General features: G+C 47.4%; 1 pseudogene; it reads left to right on the forward strand.

Annotated features, from left to right (window-relative positions):
* The first annotated feature begins 3693 nt into the window (after positions 1-3693).
* LOC112078798 (protocadherin-10 pseudogene) lies at positions 3694-6900 on the forward strand (annotated as a pseudogene).
* Positions 6901-7290: the final 390 nt, after the last annotated feature.

Raw genomic sequence — 7290 nt, forward strand, 5'->3', positions numbered from 1 at the left:
AACCAAAAAGGGTTATCSTATGGGGACGGTCGAAGAACCCTTTTTGGAACCGTTTTTTTWATTCTCCGAGTGTAGCGAGTCCTACTACTGCCATTCATTCCACCATGCATAACAAACTAGACAGAGGTACAGTACTCAACTATCATTACAACATTAACAAAACATGTCATTCTCACCTGTTGTACACCAACATAGTCAACAGAGTCTGGTGTAATGTAGTCATCTATCTCACAATATTTTTTATCACGCAACATGCAACCCTATGCAACCCTATGCTCGCTCTGAGCTTGCCGTCCATTAACACAGTAAGTCTACCATACAATGCAATAACGTATGTAATGTAACTATATAATTACAACTCCATCATTGGCAAGGAATGTAGTTGTAACTTGTTAGATGTGGCAAAGCAAGCAGTGAAGAGAGCTGTACTACAGTCAATGAAAGTCATTTATTTCACRTGAAGTCTACTGTCCAATATTGTGCTGGCCCTCAGCTCATCCAGAAAACGCTACATCCCCCAGTCTGCCCTGTAGAACAGAACTCAGCTGCAGTGCAGGCTAACTGTTCTGAGGCGTTGTCTCCKGTATCAATATTATGGTCTGCCCCGGGACACTAGAAGTATATGTTCCTGTGCTGCTGCCTCTGATAATGACATCATAATTGCTTTTTTTTTTGGTCATTGCATTAAATATTAACGGTAGGTCATCGTTCTCTCATCAACGTCTCTGTCCTTCCTCCGTCAAACCCTCCACCGGCAAAACCATCAGCCATCGCCATCAAACCCGGTTATGACACCGTCCGTCAGAAACTATGTCGGCATTTGTCATTTTAGAGCCGTTAAATTATACACGCTCTCATATTGAAACGATAATAACCGGGGTGATATGGCTTTTACTTAATCATGTCTCCGGGTATAGAATGTGTCCATAGGCCTAATAGGCACAGATTTAGGATCAGATCAAATCTTAACCATTTTGAGAGGAATATGTAAAACTGGTCTGAGATCACAGATCTACGATCAGATCGTATCATCACCATTATGAGTGGAATATGTAAAACTGGTCTGAGAGCAGCGTTTATGAGGAGACTTCAGCCTTAGTAAAGACACAGATCTAGGAATAGTTCCCTCCCACCAGGTTGCATCTTAACCAGTATGAGGGGAATATGTAAAACTGTTCTGAGAGCAGTGTTTATGAGGAGACGGAGAAATTCCTGTCTTATACAGAGTACCGCTAACAATCACTAGGGGGCGACCTTGGTCTCTAGAATGTTGGGAAGATTCCATCAGAAGGATTCTCTCTCTCTCTCTCTCTCTCTTTCTCTCTCTTTCTCTCTCTCTTTCTCTCTCTCTTTCTCTCTCTCTCTCTCTCTCTCTCTTTCTCTCTCTCGCTCTCTCATATCCCACTACTGGAGTGCCAGTCTGATTTTGTCACAGAGAATCAGAGAAGACAAGTATGGTAATTCATCCAGCAGTATCTCTCGCGTTTTGTCTGTGAGACTTGTTATGTTACGAAATCATCTAAACACCATATTGCTTAAATCCAGTCTACAATGGTCATGTCTGTTTGTATTACGGTCCCGTAATTGCTGCGTGTCTATCTATTAAATACGGAATCGGAAGCTTATGTTAATTACCCTCAACGACGTGTTGTCTGTTTGTATACTCCAATAAGTGGGTCAGGAAGGACGCTTAGATTGCAGCCTTCCTCTCTTTCTGTGTATCCTTTTTTTGTTCCTTTCTTTTCAAATCACTGCATAGACTGATGCTCCGTGCCAAATGGCACCTTACACCCTACGTAATGCACTCCTTTTGACCAGGGCCCGTGGTAGTGCACTATATAGGGAATACGGTGTAATTTGGGACGCAAGCACATAGCCTATTAAACCATATGGCTTATGAATTAAATAAGTAGGTTAGGGTGATGAAATTAGTTTCATTGCTAAGGTCGGAGAGAGTGGGCTAATGATGAAACAGTGAAGATAGCGGTACTAACATGCTAAAGGCTATTAGTATGGCTTTGGCTATGCTACATTAAACGGAATATGAATGAATGGAGCATTATGGGATGCTCCAATCGACACCCTATTCTCTGGGTAGTGCACTATTTTKGACCAGGGCCCTATATGGCTCTGGTTAAATGTAATGCACTATATATCGGGATTATGGTGCCATTTGGGATACGAYCTATATGCATGTATGGCCYTGGTATGTCCTTTATAAACGAATGATCGTTGTGCTTAAAGAAGGAAGATTGCAATTAAAACATGTTGATAATTTACTCCCGTTTTACAGCTTTACGTTAATTACATGTCTACTTCATTGTGTCTTTACGGCACCAACAGAACAGAATATTGAGCCATACTATCATAATTATTTAAGACGATAGTTGTACGTATGAAKGAATTTGGGAATGAATACAAACATGTTTATAACTGATTCCTTCCTCCCGTTTTAGTTTCGTTTTTATTATTCGTGAAGTGTATTTGAACAAAATTGAATWTTGAAAGACATAATACATTAATCATGCTTATTGATAACTTGACAGGGGRCGGGGATAATTAAAAAGTTTCGGCAATCTTCAAATCCGTTGGTTTTGACCRCCAGAGGGCACGTGATGACGGCGCGTTGGATTTGGCAACATCCCCAAGCTTTGGTTTTAGGTTACTACATAAATAACCAACGGTCATGTATCATAAGACAGAAGACAGCCTACTGACTGCATCCTAGCTACTGACTGCATCAATACTCAATATCCTATGGTCACCTATCACAGATAGACCGATAGAGAATGAGAAAGCATAGCTTGTGTTGACCATTCAACATAACATGACGACCTGGGCAGGAATGAGTCAGTGTGAGTCACGGACTAGTATAGGCTACATCACCATCATCGTCATCATCATCGATAGCCTATATTGATAGTGTGTGAGTGCTTGCCAATACCGAAGGATAATCAGTAGAGATTTTGCGTCACTGGAATAGAGCGCTGACCTGTGGTCACGGTCTGTTTTGGTCTATACCACACACACGCACACACGCACACACACACACACACACAGACACACACACACACCTCTACTGAGGCTTTCATTTTAAACAGCAGCTATTGAACTAATCCCTTTAAAACACTCATTCCATCTTTCCCTACAGGGTTGGTGTTGCTTGCCTGGGCATAGTCTCTAGTCATTACCTTCGTGTTCATTCATCAAACTGAACGGAAGAAAAAAAATAACACAACACATTACGATGATGAATAGGCGATTCCTACAATATTCACTTTCAAAATTCGCTGGCTGCGCTTTTAACTTAGAACTGTCATGCACAGGTAGCCTATGCTTCTGAAACGATGGTTTGTGCCAAGACGTTACCCGTCGAGGGATTTGCAAATTCACATTCCACCCGTCGCCCACTWGTTGACTATTTCATTCACGGGATATGTGAAATATTGTATTTCTCTCCGGTGTTTCGGTTGACTGGGGCTTCATGCTCGTGTTTGCACGGGGCTGGGGCTGGGGCTCGAGCGCCACCGCCGCTTGATGGCTCGTGTTGTTAGTAAAGAGAAAAGTCCGGGCAGGTCCGTGGGACGGTGCGCGCTGCCTGGCATTCCCGTGCCCCAATCAGGAGTAACCTCGTCGGGTGTCTGCGGACACTATTGGCTGGTGAGAAAAGATGCTGTGCGCAAAACCAACCCCGCTCCCCTCACTCGCTTTACAGGAGTGGAGCAGAGAGGATCATCCGTTTTCCTTGCTGCTCAGCCGCACTGATTATAGAGCGAGAGAGAAAAAACGAGAGAGAAAGTACAATTTGTCGTTTATTTACATGTTGGCTAACCGTGTTCAAGTTTAGGATTTTATTCGAATGGTGCTTTCTGGAGTTATGCATTCGTGAAGTAATSTTTTTATATTTTGTATTGCACTTAGTTGGGACTTGATACGTGTGAGGATTCCATCTGTGKSTGAGGATTGTATTATGGTCTACACGCCTTGCCTCCCTCTGCCTGCTGCGATGTTGGCGCTTCGGACAAAATTCACAAACCTGGACTGAATATATAYWTTTTTTTTTGMTGAAAGAAGCGAGGATCAAATGGCCGTGATTCTCACGACTGAAACACAGGAATGCTTTTCGGTTGACACGACGACGCGCAGAGGGAAAGAAGGAATAGCTGATTGGGGTTTGGGTAGCAGCCGTAGTTTTATTTTCATTATTGCAGCTTTTGATTCTGCCTTATTCCTGCGAACGGAAGCTGGGATGGGAAATGCTTAGTTCGAGTAAGAAATCGGAGTAATACCCCCGACATATATCCAAGTGCACTTGAGAGAGGAAGAGTGAGAGGAGTGGAAATGATTTTGTTATTACCGCTCCTTCTCTCGGTCTTGCTGGATGGAGCGGTGTGCCAGCTGCGCTTCTCTGTACCCGAGGAGCAGGAACACGGGACCGTCATTGGGAATATCGCGGAGGATTTGGGGTTGGACATCACCAAACTTTCCGCCCGCCGCTTCCAGACTGTGCCCAGCTCGCGGAACCCTTACTTGGATGTGAACCTGGAGAACGGGAATCTTTATGTTAAGGAGAAAATAGACCGGGAGGAGATATGCAGGCAGACAGTACCGTGCAACCTGCACCTCGAGGTGTTTCTGGAGAACCCGCTCGAGCTTTTCCGCGTGGAGATCGAGGTGATGGATATCAACGACAATCCCCCCACTTTCCCCGAGACAGACATCACTGTAGAGATAACGGAAAGTGCCACCACAGGTACCCGGTTCCCGGTGGAGAATGCTTTCGACCCAGACGTCGGGACTAACGCGCTCAGCACCTAYGCCATAACGAACAATAACTACTTTTACCTGGATGTTCAGACACAGAGCGACGGGAACAAGTTTGCGGAGCTCGTGCTGGAAAAGCCRCTAGACCGGGAGCAGCAGGCGGTGCATCGGTACGTGCTCACGGCAGTGGACGGAGGYGTGCCACAACGRACYGGCACCGCGCTCCTGGTCGTTAAAGTMYTGGATTCCAACGATAACGCACCCATCTTYGACCAGTCGGTGTACACGRTGAGCCTACGGGAGAATTCACCGGTGGGCACTCTGGTTATTCAGCTAAACGCCACTGATATAGATGAAGGGCAGAACGGAGAGATAGTGTATTCATTCAGTAACCACAACCCGGCRCGGGTAAAGGAGCTTTTTAAAATCGATGCCAGGACGGGGAGAATAGAGGTGGCTGGGGAAGTGGACTATGAGGAGAGTAGTACTCACCAGATATATGTCCAGGCTAAAGACCTGGGWGCRAACGCAGTGCCCGCRCACTGCAAAGTCATGGTCAAACTKGTCGAYGTTAACGACAACACACCGGAGATCAGTTTCAGCACGGTGACCGAGTCTGTGAGCGAACAGGACGCCCCGGGCACCGTCATAGCCCTCTTCAGCGTCACCGACCGGGACTCGGGCGACAACGGGCTGGTGAGCTGCGAGATTTTGGGTGACGTTCCTTTCAAACTCAAATCTTCATTTAAAAACTACTACACCATAGTAACGGATGGACTATTAGACAGAGAACACGCAGACTCATACACAATCACCGTTGTAGCCAAAGACCAGGGGCTCCCCTCTCTCGCCACGAGCAAATCCATCAAGGTGCATGTTTCCGACGAGAACGATAATGCACCCCGCTTTACGCAGCCAGTTTACGACGTGTATGTGACGGAGAATAATGTGCCAGGTGCTTTTATTCACGCGGTGAGCGCCGCGGACCCTGACGTCGGTCCGAACGCCCTCATTACCTACTCCATATTGGAGTGYGACATCCAGGGCATGTCCGTCGACACCTATGTGTCAATCAACCAGGACACTGGTTAYCTTTATGCGCTGCGTTCMTTCGACTATGAACAGTTGAAAGAGTTTAGCTTTATGGTACAGGCCAAAGACTCCGGGAGCCCAGAGCTCTCCTCCAACAGCACCCTTAATGTCATTRTTGTAGACCAGAATGACAACGCGCCGTCGGTGATAGCCCCGATCGGTAAGAACGGCACCGCCAAAGAACACCTGCCGCGCTCCGCCGAGCCGGGCTACCTGGTCACGCGKGTTGTCGCCATGGACGCAGATGATGGCGAGAACGCACGGCTCTCCTACAGCATTCTGCGTGGCAACGAGATGGGCATGTTCCGCATGGACTGGCGGACGGGGGAGCTGCGCACAGCACGCCGCGTCTTCACCAAGCGCGACCCCCAGGGCTCCTACGACCTGCTGATTGAGGTCAGGGACCACGGCCAGCCACCGCTCTCCTCCTCGGCTAGCGTGAGTGTGATCCTGGTGGATAGTGTGATAGATGGACGGAGTGGAGACCRAGGAGGATCTTCATCCAAGTCCAAAGAGACCTCTCTGGATCTCACCCTCATCCTCATCATCGCCTTGGGCGCCGTCTCCTTCATCTTCCTCCTGGCTATGATCGTGCTGGCTGTGCGCTGCCAGAAAGACAAGAAGCTGGACCTGTACACGTGCCTCATGGCRGGGGAGTGTTGCCTGTGCTGCAGCCCGTGTTGCTCACGCCAGGCGCACAGCAGGAAACAGAAGAAGCTCAGCAAGTCAGACATCATGCTGGTCCAGAGTACCAACGTCACCACCGGTGTGGGCGCTGTGGGCCAGGTGCCTGTGGAGGAGTCTGGTGTCAGCGGGGTCGGGATGGGCGGTGGGTTCGGTTCCCATCATCAGAACCAGAACTCCTACTGYTACCAGGTGTGTCTGACACCGGAGAGYGCTAAAACGGACCTGATGTTCCTCAAACCATGCAGCCCCTCGCGCAGCACCGACACGGACCACACCACCCCCTGCGGTGCCATAGTGGCCGGGTACAGCGACCAGCAACCGGACATCTTATCCAACGGGAGCATCCTCTCCAATGAGGTAAGGCTTGGTTTCCATTAGCATTGGTGTGTGTGTGTGTGTGTGTGTGTGTGTGTGTGGTGCATGTGTCGTGTGTGTGTTGTGTGTGTGTGTGTGTGTGTGTGTAATTGAAATCCACGCTATGCGTTATCCTATTAGGACAAAGAAAGACTGTTTGGGTATCTGGGTTTTCCACTTTTATCTTTAATACCTGGGTCATGTGAACATTTTTAGGGGAAACAAAGCGCATAACTTGGTTTGCTTTTCACATAATGAATATCGTTTTAAACAATTGTGTATTGAGCCAGAGAACATTGATTTGATTGATTGTATTAAAGAACAATACAGCAAGGTGTGTGTTGGATTCCAGAGCACTTTAATTACGCYGTGATCCTCCATGCCGTTTATGAA

This window comes from Salvelinus sp. IW2-2015, unplaced genomic scaffold (genome assembly GCF_002910315.2).
Source record: "Salvelinus sp. IW2-2015 unplaced genomic scaffold, ASM291031v2 Un_scaffold6294, whole genome shotgun sequence".
NCBI lineage: Eukaryota > Metazoa > Chordata > Actinopteri > Salmoniformes > Salmonidae > Salvelinus > Salvelinus sp. IW2-2015.